Here is a 13,806-nt window from a genome sequence, read left to right on the forward strand (position 1 = left end):
CGAGTTTTCTGTGTTTTCCTTCAACTGTCTCTCAATTCATTGAGGATACCTAAATATAATTCTTTTGAATTCCTTATCATTGAGTTCCAATGCTGCATCTTCCTCAGGGATGTGTTTTGGGTCCATATCCTGGTCCCTTGTTTCTCCTGCTTTATCTTGCTTCTTTGTGTGGACTGTGATGCCCTCTTGCCTCCCAGGCATTGTGACGTTTTTGAATTTATATTTAATTGGTGATTGTTTGTTGGAGTGACTTGCCCATGATTTTCATTTTCTTTGTTTTGTTTGTTTGTTGTCTACACAAGCATAGTACTGGGCCATGCTCTTCTATTTGCTAGGGGGCCACACTTATACACTCACCCTCTGTCTCCTTTCCTGTTGTCAGCCTCCAGTATGTCCCTGCCAACCTTGGCAAATAGAGCCTATTCTTAGGTCCCTGGAATCCAAATGAGGATGCTATCACTTTAAAATCCAAAATGGTTGCCACTCATAAAGATTCAAAATGGGTGTGCCCTTGATCACTTTAAGTATCCAAAATGGCCACTGCTTGTAAACATTCAAAATGGCTGCATCCTCGGTCACTTTAAATATCCAAAATGGCTGCTGTGTGTAAACAATCAAAATGGCTCCACCCTTTGGACAGTGGAAAGTCAACAGCTAAGATTGTCTCCCACCTTGTTGTTTCCCTTCCTAGTCATAGGCCACCAGCGCAGTCATCCCTGCAGCCCTTGGTGACCAGGGCTGATCTTTCTTAGGTCAATTCTCAGGTCTCAACACCACCTGGAACTATTCAGGCTGTTAGTCCTGTCAGAGTAGCTGACACTACACAGCTCCAACCATCTCTGTACTCATTGTTTTCATTCAGGTTTTTGCACTAGTTGGTGCCTAATCCACTTCTGTATAGTTCCTTTCAAGGCTCAGGGCTCCACAATTATCTTCTGTATCTCTGTCAACTGGTTTTTCTTTTCTTTGTTGAAGAGGGTCTGTGTCGCTTGTCTGCCTATTCCTCCATCTTACCAGAAGTGGTTGGGTCCTTTATTATTAATTTTCCTGGGTAATCTGTTCATTATTTCAATTCCATGAAATTACTTTTTATTTTTTTATTGGGCAAATATCTTGTCCACTTTCTTTCTTTTTTTTTTTTTTTTTCCTCTTTCTTTGTTAACCTACTATTTGGATGTGGAATTTTGAATTGATAGGCAGTTTTCCAGGATTTTTCTCTCTTGTTTTGATTTCTGAACCAAGTTCTATTTTCTGAGAGATATTCCTCAAATTATCTTCCAGCTCTTCTGATAATTTTTATTTCATCTACCCTAATTTTAATTTCCAAGAATTCTTTATTAATCTCTGCTGTGCTTTTTTAAAAATTGTATATTGTTTAATAAATATAACCAATATATTCTCTAAGTTCTTTGAGGTTGTTAAATACAAGTTTAAAATTTTTCTTCAACTCTCTGCATTTTCTTATTTTCACTGAATCATATTGCTTTTTATGTTTGTGTTGGTTTCTGTCCTTCATGTTAGAGAGTTTCCTCAAATTTCTGGGACTTCTTGGTGTTCAGTTATACTCAGAAGCTATCTGGAAAATGTGCTATGCAAGCAGAACTAAGGCTTCATGTAAATTTCATAGTAAAGGCCCAATTGTTTCAATAGAGTATTCTCAAATGTTGATATATGCAAATCATCCCTCCAAGTCTTTCTGTATCTCAAGAGAATTTTCCAGTCTCCATCCTTGGGGAATATGCCTGGTCATCTGCATTACTGAAGCTGATTAATAGAAATGTGGTGGTTGTCTCAAGATTTTTAAATTTTATTTTTTGATTTACATAATATTTACTCTTTTTAGTGTATAATTCCATGAGTTTTGGCAAATGCAAAGAGTCATCTAATAACCATCACAATTATAACAAAGAACTGTTTTATAATCCCCTCAAAATACCCTCATGTGTGTCTTCTCTAATCATTCTCCCCTCCAACCTCTAAGCACTGGCAAACTGACTGTTCACCATCCTAAAGTTTTGGCTTTTCTATAATATGATATAAATGGAATCATACAGTCTTTACCTTTTTTTGTCTGGGTATTTTCACTTGGCATAATGCATCTGAGATCATCCATTGTATTACATATATTAGTTCACTCATTTTTTTGCTGAGTGGTATTCTGTTGTATGGTGTTGTTACAGTATTGGTCATTGTTGTTGTTGTTATGGTCATTTGTTGTTGTTGTTATGGTCATTTGTTGTTGTTGTTATGTGCTGTCAAATCAGACCCAACTCAAAATTAAATCATGTGCTACCACTACTGACTAAAACCATTGAGTTGATTCCAATTCATAGTAACCCCATTGGGTTTCCAAGGCTGTAGGAGCTCTGGTGGCATACTGCCTAAGGCATTTGACTGCTAACAAGAAGGCTGGCAGTTCCAACCCACCAGCCACTCCTCAGAAGGAAGGAAGTAGTATTCTGTTGTTCTGGTGTTGCCACAGATGGTTCATTCATTCACCTGTTAAGGGACATTTGGATTGATAATAATCTTTGGTGATTGTGAATAAAATTGCTATAAATTTTTACATCCAGGACTTTGCATGAAAATAAGTTTTCATTTCAATTCCATCCCCCTAGTAGTGGGATTATTAGGTGATATGGTAAATGTATACTTAACTTGGTAAGAAACTGATTAATTGTTTTCAAAAAACATATTAGATCCCCACCAGCAATGTATGAAAGTTTGAGTGGCCCATACCCTTATGAGGATTGATATTTTAAAGATTTGTTTGTTTTTCAGATATTCCAAGGAAGATGAGGCAATTTACTTCTGTAAAGATTAAAAAAATAAAAAAAAAATTCACTGCAGCTTAATCGGATCCAACTCATAGTGACCCCAACTTGGGTTACCAAGGCAGTATCACTATGGAAGTAGATTGCCCAGTCTTCCTTCTGAGGAGTGGCTGGTGGGTATGAACCACCAGCCTTCTGGTTAGCAATCAAATGCCTTAGGCAGTATGCCAACAGAGCTCCTACAGCCTTGGAAATCCAATGGAGTTGCTATGAATTGGAATTGACTCAATGGTTTTAATTAGTCAGTAGTGGTATCACATGATTTAATTTTCATTTCCCTAATGACCAATACTGTTGATCATCTTTGTATATACTTATTTGCCATCTATATATCTCATTAAGGAGCTCTGGTGGTGTGGTGCCTCAGGCATTTGACTGGTAACCAGAAGGTTGCAGATTCAAACCTACCAGCCACTCTGCAGGAGGGAAACTGGGCAATTGAGTTTGTTTTTTTATATATCTCATTTGGTGGGGTATCTTTTCAAATATTTTGTCTATTTTTTAATGGAGCTGTTGTTTTCTTGAGTTTTGAGAATTCTTTATATCTTTTAGATACAAGTTCTTTGTTATATATCTAATTTGCAAATATTTTCTCCTAGTCTGTCTTGTCTTTTCATTACATTATTTTGATAGTGTTTTTCAAGGGCCAAAGTTCTTAATTTTGATGAAGTGAAATATATCAATCCTTTCCTATATCGATTGTGCTTTTCAGTATCATATATAAGAATCCTAGCTTAACAGAAATCATAAAAATTTTCTCCTAAAAGTTTTGTACCTTTACATTTGTGTCTATAATCCATTTTGAATTAATTTTTATAAACATGTAAGGTACAGGTCAAGGTAATTTTATTTTATTGTTTATGTATATCTAATTTTTCCAGCAACTTTTGTTGAAAAAAAGGTCCTTTCATGATTGAATTTCATTGCATCTTTGTTGAAAATTAATTGACTATATTTGTGTGAAACTATTTCTGGACTTTATAACCGATTCCACTGATCTGTTCTTTCACCAGTACATATATCTTGTTATTGTAGTTTATAATTTAACTTTAGGTCAGGTAGTAAAAAGCCTCCAACTTTGTTCTGCTTTTTCAGAATTGTTTTGTGTCTTCTCTTTCTTTTGTGTTTCTGTATAAATTTTAGATTTGGATTGTTAATATCTATAAAAACCTTTCTGGAGTTTTGATTAGGATTACTACAGGTGAGACTAGGTGCCTTACAGAGCAGCAGACACTGGTGACACTTCTAAAGACTTCTCTCGTTGTTGTTGTAATGTACCATCGAGTTGGACCCAACTCATAGCGACCCCTCCTTAGGTTTCTGAGGCAGTATCGCTAAGGAAGTAGATTGCCCCATCTTCCTTCCAAGGAGTGGCTGGTGGGTTTGAACCGCCAGCTTTCTGGTTAGCAGTCAAGTGCCTTAGGCACTATGCTACCAGAGCTCCCAAAGACTTCTAGAATTAGTTAAAAGAACTTTGCAAAGGTGTCCTAAATCAGCATGCATCAGACAACAGACTGACTTGAGACACCTGTGTTTGGCTGAGATGGAGTAGTAGGTCTTCTATTTACTTTCATGCCAAAAACAACTGGTGGGGGGGAAGCTAGAAAGAGTATGTTAAACAATGGTTTTTAAAGACTTTGGATATCAGCCAGTGAAGAATAGTTTTCCCTGAGAAATGCAATACAAATGAGGTGAGTGTCATGCTTGCTTTAGTTTACTGCCCGTAATACATTTCCAGACCTTAGTGCAAGGAGGTGAACACAGACTAGAAGTTTTCCTGAATTAAAGTGATGGAATGAGAGTCCAGGGAGGTCATGTCTCCTCAACAGAGTACCAGAGAGAAGAACACTGCAATGGTGGTGGGGGGATGACCCCAAAGTCCCTTTTGAGTCTTCTGCAGAGTACCAATTAACACATGCATATGGGAAAACTATCCAAGGCAAGGGAAAGAAGAACTTAAAATGACTGGAATGTATTCTATGTGGAATTCACATAGGGCCAGGAATAGTGCCTGTTCCCATTGGCCAAACTGGAAAAACTCATAATTCTGGAGTCACTGAGTACAACACTCAGGAAGGTCTTGCCTACCAATTGGGAACAATTAGCCTTAGGTTGGGCACTGCTATGGACCTGTCTAAGAGATTAAAAAAATCTAGATCTGAACAAATGAGTTTCCAAATAACTGCACCCAAGAACAAACTTAAAAAGATTTTTAGAAATACACAAATACTCACCACTCAACAAGATAAAATTTTCAATGTCTGTCATCCAATCAAAATTTACCAGACATGCAAAGAAGCAGGAAAATGTGGCTCACAATTAGTATAAAAACTCAATCAAAATGGACCCAGAACTGAAACAGATGTTAGAATTAGTAAAAACATTAAGATGGTCATTATAACTGTATTCCAGATGTTTAAAAAACTAGAGGACAAATTAACAAGTTAGATAGAGACATGGTATAAATAAAAAACTCAAATCTTACTTTCAGAGATGATAACCACAATGTCAGTGATTAGTGAACTTAAAGACACAGCAGTAAAACCTACCCTTAATGAAAGACAGAAGGAAAAAAAGACAACTGGAAGGAGAAGGGGGAGGAGAAGGAGAAGAAAAAAGGAGCAAAAAAATGGAAAAGAAGGAAGAAAGAAAAAAAAAAAAAAGAAAGGGTGAATCACTTTGATATAGAATGATGCCAATGGCCTAAGATACATGGAATTAAAATCCACAGAAGAGAGAAGAGAGTGAGACAGAAAAGCACTTGAAGACATAATGGGTATTTTTCTCCTAAAATTTGATGAAAACTATAAGCCTACAGATCCAAAATAATCAATGAGGCCCAAGCACAAGTAACGTGAAGAAAACTACACCAAGACATTTAATATTCATTGTTTCCAAATCAGTGAGAAGAGAAAAAAAAACGTAGCCAGAGAAAAAAGATATGTTAAGTAGAGAGAAACAAAGATAAGGAATCAACAGATTTTTCATCAGAAACTATGCCAATGAGAAGACTGTGGAATAAAATCTCCAAATTACTAAAAGGAAAACATGTCAACCTAGAATGCTATACTCAATGAAATAACTTATGAACACAAAATAAAGATTTAAGAATTTATCACCAAAAAAGCCTCACAACAAATAATGTTAAAAGAAGTCCTTTAGACAGAAGGCAAATGATACTAGATGGAAATATAGTTGTATATAAGCAATAAAATCACTGGGAATAGTAACTGTGGGTAAATAGAAAAGAACTACTTCTCTGTTTAAATCTCTAAAAGATAATTGACTATTTAGAACACATTTGTCAATATTAATAGGTATTGTGAAATATATATATGTATAAGTAAAATGTATAACAATAATAGTACCAAAACTAGAAGAGATATAGTGGAATTATTGTTGTTGTTAGGTGCCACCGAGTCAGCTCTGAATAATAGCGACCCTATGTATAACAGAACAAAACACTGCCCAGCCCTGTACCAGCCTCACAATCCTTGCTATACCTGAGCCCATTGTTGTAGCCACTCTGTCAATCCATCTCATTGAGAGCCTTCGCCTTTTCCTCTGACCAAGCATGATACCTGTCTCCAGGGAACGATCCCTTTTGACCACATGACCAAAGTAGTCAGACCAAGTCTGGCCATTCTCACTTCCAAGGAGCATTCCAGCTGCACTTCTTCCAGGACAGATATGTTAGTTCTTCTCACAGTCCATGTTACTTTCAGTATTCTTTGTCAACACCACAACTCAAAAGCATCAACTCTTCTTTGGTCTTCCTTATTCATTGTCCAGCTTTCACATGCATATGAGGAGATTGAAAACACCATGGCTTGGGTTGGGCACACTTTAGTTTTCAAAGAGACATCTTTGTACTTCAGCACTTTAAAGGGGTCTTTTGCAGCAGTATACTATTAGAAGTATACTCAAACTCCAAAACCAAACTCACTGCCATCAAATCAGATTCAACTCATAGTGACCCCTCCTTGGGTTTCTGAGGCTGTACCTCTACACAAGTAGATTGCTCAGTCTTCCTTCACAGGAGTGGCTGGTGGGTTTGAACCGCCAGCCTTCTGGTTAGCAGTCAAATGCCTTAGGAACTATGTATGCCACCAGAGCTCCAGCTTTTACAGTATACTACTGTAAAATTATTTTACAATATGTGTTATGGTATAATGTCACTTGAATTTAAAGATAAGTTAAAGATGTATACTCTAAGCAACTGCTAAGACAAAACAAAAACATTCTAGATAATAAGCCAACAAAAGAGATATAAAATGAAACTATAAAAATAATCAATTAATTTTAAAATATGCAGGAAAAGAGGAAAAAAAGGACAAAGAACAGATGAGAAAGTAAGATGGCAGCTTTAAATCTAGCCATATCATTATCACATAAATTTAAAGGCTTTGAATGCCCTAATTAAAAAGCAAAGTAGTCATACTGGCTAAAAAGCAAGACCCATCTATAGGCTGACTGTAAGAAACCCACTTTAAAATATATAGACACAAAGAGTACAAATAAAAGGATGGGAAAGGATATACCATGTTCACATTAATATAACAAAAATGTGAATATATTAATATCAGAAAAAGTAAATTTCAGAGCAAAGAATACTATGTAGGACAAATAGGATTATTTTGTAATGGTAAAGACTTTAATTCACCAGGAGGATATAAAATCCTAATATTTATGCATCTAATAAAAGGCCTTCAAAATACATGAAGTAAAAACTGATAGAACTTCAAGGAGAAATAGACAAATTACAAATGTAGTCAGAGAGTTCAATCTAATTGATGGAAGAAAAACAGACTATCATAAGGGTGTATGTAGAGGCTTTGGACTACATCGTAAATCAATTTGACCTAATTAATTTGCATAGAGCACTCCATCAACAGCTGCAGAATACACATTCCTTTCAAACATACGTAGAATATTTGCCAAATTTAACCATACATCAGGCCATAAAACAAATGTCAACAAGTTATCTGACTACAATGGAATTCAGTTATAATAAATAACAGGAGAATCCTCAGAAAATTTCCAAATATTTGGAAACTAAATAACACATGTCTAAATAATCCACAGGTCAATTAAGAGATCAAAAAGGAGATTAGAAATCATTTTGTGCTAAATGAAAATAAAGACACAAAATATCAAAATTTGTGACATTAAATGCCTATATGATTAGATAATTTAAAGGCTTGAAGTCACTGAACTCAGCTTCCACCTTAAGAAACCAGAAACAGAAGGGCAAATTATACTCAAAGTATATATATATATATATACACTCACTACTGTCCAGTCAATTCCAACCATAGCGGCTCCTCCTTGAGTTTCCAAGGCAGTATCTCTACAGAAGTACATTGCCCAGTCTTCTTTTCCAGGAGCAGCTGGTGAGTTTGAACCTCCAGCCTTCTTGTTAGCAGTCAAATGCCTTAGGCACTACCTCACCAGAGCTCCTACCCAAAATATAGGATATAAATAGGTCAGAGTGGAAATGAATGAAAGAGAAAACAGAAAAAAAAAAAAAAAAAAAAGATCAATGGACTAAAAGCTGGTGCTTCAAAAAGACTGCTAAAATTAATAAATCTATAGCATATTTATAAGTAAAAAAAAAGGCACAATTATCAATTTCAGGAACAAAAGAGGTGACATAAGTATAGATTCTTCAGATAGTAAAAAGGATAAAAAAGTAGTATTACTAACAACCTTATGTCAATAAATTTGACAACTTAGAGAAAATGGACAAATGCCTTGAAAGACACAAAGTACTGAAGCTCACACAAGAAGAAATAGATAGTTTGAATAGCCCTATATATAACAAAGTTATTGAATTTATAGTTAAAACTCTCCCTAAAAAGAAAACTCCAAGACCAGATGATTTTTGTAGTAAAGTTTATCAAATATGCAAGGAAAAAATAATACCAATTGTACATGAACTCTTCCAGAAAATTAAAGTATAGGGCATACTTCCCAGCTAATTCTATGTGAAGAGTGTTATCCTTACCCCCATATCAGAGAGATATTTTACAAGAAATGAACACAGATGCAAAATTATGAACTGAACTTTAACAAGTCAAATCCAACAATGTATATGAAAAGATAATGTATTATGAGCAAGTGGGACTTACTCCAAGGATGTGGGCTTAGTTTAACATTTGCAAATAAATCAATGCAATTCACCCTACCAACAAACTAGAAAGAAAATCCATATTAATATCAAAAAGACACAGAAAAGTATTTGACAAAAGCTAAAATTTATCCCTGATTTTTAAAAAAATCCTCAGAAAACTAGAAATGAAAGAGAACTTCTTCAACTTGATAAAAGGCATATATATGTGAAAGATCTATGGCTGACATCACACTTCATGGTCAAAGACTGAATGCTTTTTCCCAAGATAAAAAACAAGGCAAGGATGTCCACTCTTACCACTTAAAAACTTATACTAGTTTTCAACCAGTGCAACCAGGCAATAAAAATAAATCAAGATAATAAAGAAAAAATTAAAACTTTTTTATTCACAGATAATATGATTGTCTATAGGAAAAATCTGATGGGATATACAAAAATGTTACTAGAACTAATAACTGAGTTTAGAAAAGTTGAATGATGTATCATTAATATACAAAAGTCTATGTGTTTCTATAAGCTATTAACTGTCAGATATTAAAATCTAAAAAATACCATTTACAATAATACCAAAATTGTGAGTATTTGGGACAAATCTTCTAAGCAATATGCATGATCTATATTTTGAAAACTATGAACTATTACTAAGAGAAAATTTAAAAGACCAAAATAAAATGAGAGACATATAATGTTCCTGGGTCAGAAGACTGACAATTAAGGTATCAGTTCCTCCCAACTGGTGGAGTGAACTCAGAGCTAATGTTACGCTAATACTTCTAACCCACACCACAGTATTGAATTCAGGAGAAATGGCTATGTTGCCATTGACCACACACTGGATATGTGGCTATTCAAGACCGCTAACAACTCAACTTGGCTGCAAATGCTCTTTGGTGCTAGCAATAATTCCACTTGTAGGACTTTGCCTTGCAATTACAGCTCCTACTAAAAGCTGAAAGTCTTTACTATCACTCTGTCCAGTGGAATGGATGTCCTAAATAGAGGCTACTTTCTCATTTCTGAGCTGAAGTCTCTCCTGTGGGTGCATCAGACTAGTGATGCCAAGTTACCTGTCTGTACTCTAGGTGCAAAGGAGGCAGAACAACTGAAATTTTTAGTGTTTAACATGAAAAGGTGAAACTTAAAATGTGAAAACTTTTTCAAAAGTAAAAGCGTGTTCAAAAGTGTTGGGCAGACAGAAACATATGTGTTTCACGTATAAACCAAACACTGAAAATAATCAACATAAAATAATAGGACTTTAATCAAAATAAATTTCAGTTGAGTTGATTTCAACTCACACCAAACCTATAGGACAGAGTAGAACTGCGCTATAGGGTTTCAAAGGCTGAAATCTTTCTAAGGCTAAAATAGACAGCCACATCTTTTTCCCACAAAAGTATGTTTGAATCACAGACTTTTCAGTTAGCAGCCAATGCTTAACCACTCTGCAACCAGGGCTCCTAATAGCACTTACAAAAAACCAAACTCATTGCCATTCAGTGGATTCCAACTCATAGTAACTCCCACTCCATTTCCGGGGTTCTGGTGGCATAGTGAATAAGGCACTTGACTGCTAACAGGAAGGTTCAAACCCACCAGCTGCTCTGCAGAAGGAAGACTGGGTAATCTACTTCCTTAAAGATGTACAGCCTTGGAAACCCAATGGGGGTTGCTATGAGTCAGAAATGACTCGATGGCAGTGAGTTTGGTGGTTTTTTTTTTTTTTTTTTTTTTTTTTGGGGGGGGGGAAGTCTTTACAGAGGTAGACTGCCCCATCTTCCTTCTGCAAAGTAGCTGGTGGGTTTGAACTGATGACCTTCTGGTTAGTAGCCACATTCCTTATCTACTGTGCCACCAGAGCTCCTTTAATAGCATTTAGCCACAATTAAAAAGAAATTCACTTTGAAGTATAGGAATCCTTTTGCTAGTTCTGAAGACAAGAAAAGCCTGTGTTTTAATCTAGAACACAGTTCTACTTCTATTTCTCTCAGATTCCCCTCATAGAGTTGTAAAAATGTTTGCACCAGTGGCTTCCTGGGAGACAAAACAGAAAAAAGCAGCCTAAAGGATGCAAAAAGTCTTCATAAAAAAATAAGAAGAAAACACTTATTTCTCTTTGCCTAATCTGTATTAATTCCCTGGTAGTCAAAGAGCAAGTGAAGAGGAGGGCCACATTTTGATTAGCACATGAACAGACATGGATCACTTCCTTGGAAGTCTTCAAGAAGGGTTAGCGGTTGGGGCTTTTCCCTCACCTGGTTTCCTGTGCTTCTTTCACTTATTATTATTTTTTAAGATTTCAAATATTCCAGGGGGGAAAAAAAAAGCAACATCAGAGTCATTGTTAACATTGCTGTTATAATTTAAGGCATTACCAGAAGGCTTGGAGAGCAAACAAGCAAGTAAGCTTTGAAAGAGTAGTACACTTCTTCATAGGTGTCTTGGATTTTTAAAAGAATCTTTTTATATAGGTTTATATGGAGGTACTCTAAAAGTATGCAATCTGTTTCTCCAGGCCACAGAATGTGGATTTAATACATACATACATATGTAGAGAGAGAGAGTGTTAGATGAAGGGAGGAGGGAGAGATAGAGGGAGGGGGAAAGAGTATCTCTGGTGCAGTGGATAAGACATTTGACTGCTAACCAAAAAGGTCAGTGGTTCAAACCCACCAGCCTCTCTGTGGAAGAAAGATGAGGCAGTCTGCTTCTGTAAAGATTTACAGCCTTGGAAATCCTATGGGGATCGCTATGAGTTGGAAATGACTCGATGGCAGTGATTTTGGTTTTTATTTTTTTGCTTCTATACACACACACACACACACGTATATACTTATACAAACACACGTATTCATAGAGTATTTATATAATTATACCCCCCAAAAAAAGCAAACTCACTGCTGTTGAGTCAGATCTGAGTCATAGCGACCCCTCCTTGGGTTTCCGAGGTAGTATCTGTATGGAAGTAGATTGCCCAACCTTCCTTCCAAGGAGTGGCTGGTGGATTTGAACCACCAGCCTTCTGGTTAGCAGTCAAATGCCTTAGGCATTATGTCATCAGAGCTCCCATTTATACCCTCACACTATTAAAAGTACTTTAATCCTCATCTAAAGAACATTCATCACAGCCCCCTGAAAAGTCTGGCTCCAGGCCAAAATCTGATGTGTCATTTTTGATTTTCCAGATCTGACCCTAAGCAGTTACAGCAGGTCTTGTGAAGGAAGCTGGTTTCCTCGCATCAGACTTGTGCACAGCAAGTGCATTACTGGCTTATGGTGGGAGTTTCAGTCAAGGACTATGGGGCCCTCAGGACCAGCCACGTTCTCACACAGATCTGCATAACTAGCCCAAGTACCTCCATTTGTACACCACTTTATGGGGCCCTGGCTGAAGTACTTTTCTCCACTCTGACTCAGTAATTTTCCTTATCTAGCCCCTTCCCATTTCCATCTCCCTGGCTCATTAGTTCTTAAAAAGGCAGAAGCCTTTTGTTCAAGGCTCCTTGGCAGTAAGATGATTACTCTCATCTGCACCAATCCACCTGACCCTTTTCAGGTGCCTTTCTGTAGGGAAAAATAGAACATTGGAAAGCTGGCACTAGTTTTTGCTTCTTGCTTACGCTATCACAGTAAGTGAATAAAAGTTTGATTATTAATTTTAGTTTGGCTCCTTGTCTAACTGACCACCTCAATACACTCACCCCTATATACCCCCATCATTTCTGAACCTCTGCAATAATCCCTCCTAAAAGGTACTGTCAGCAATTTGTGGAGGACGTGGTTCCCTTCTTCTCTAGTTTCCTGTTTGTTCTTGGAGAACAAAAGGTGGGGAAGGTGCCTCACAATTGTTATTATTGCTAGCCCTCCCCCGGGTCCTTTTCCCGGTGAGGTGCACCTCCACTGGGAGCCTTGGTTGGCTCTGTGTCAGACCTGCAATGCTGTAACTGTAGATATTGCTGGTGCCACCTCCTCCTGCCAGTGGTCATAGTCCACTCTATGTCTTCCGTGTTTTATTTTGAAGGAAGAAGATTCCCTCCACGACAGTTAGTCCCAGATTTATGATGGGGTTCCATTCCAATGACTATGACAAAAGTCAGTTCTGACATAAAATCGATTATCTCATTTTGTTTTGCTTATATTTTTATTGCTGTTTTATTTTGTCAGCATCTTTATAAATATGATCTTTATTTGTCTTTGGGTGTTGGAAATATTACATATAAACTTACAGATACATTTTAATACATACACAAATACCTCATAAAAATTTACTCCAATGATGAAGAATAGTTAGATGAAGTCGGCATTATGTCAGTTGCAGTAATAACTCCACTTGTGGAAGATTTTGGATTATCTGGATTATCCCTGGGAATGAGGACAGTCTTTCTAGTCAGAAAATTAGTGAACGTTGTGCGTATGGTCCTTTTCTTTTTTCTTCATATATTTCACAGTAACATCCCACTGCTTCCCCAATCTGCCTATCAACGTTAGCAAAACAATCAGCATTTCCACACACACCCCCTTTTCTTTCTAAACCTTTATTGTGGTGAAAACATACACAACAAGACATTTGCTAACATAACAACTTCCACATTCACAGCTCAGGGACACTGATGACATTTTTCATGTTATACCAACATTATTGCTGTCCTTTTCCAAAATATTCCACCACCTATTAGCATAACTCAATGCCTCCCAAACAAAACCTTCCTCCTTGCTCCTCCCTCCTACCCCTGGTAACCACTAATAATCTTTGTTATATGTATATACATATTTTGCAATCTATCTAGTAATTTTCCCTCCCCTCTCCTCCCTTCCCATCCCTGATAACCAGCAAAGAAA

This window comes from Orycteropus afer, unplaced genomic scaffold (assembly GCF_000298275.1).
Source record: "Orycteropus afer afer isolate SDZICR_OR568_19922 unplaced genomic scaffold, OryAfe1.0 scaffold00035, whole genome shotgun sequence".
In the NCBI taxonomy this organism is placed as follows: domain Eukaryota; kingdom Metazoa; phylum Chordata; class Mammalia; order Tubulidentata; family Orycteropodidae; genus Orycteropus; species Orycteropus afer.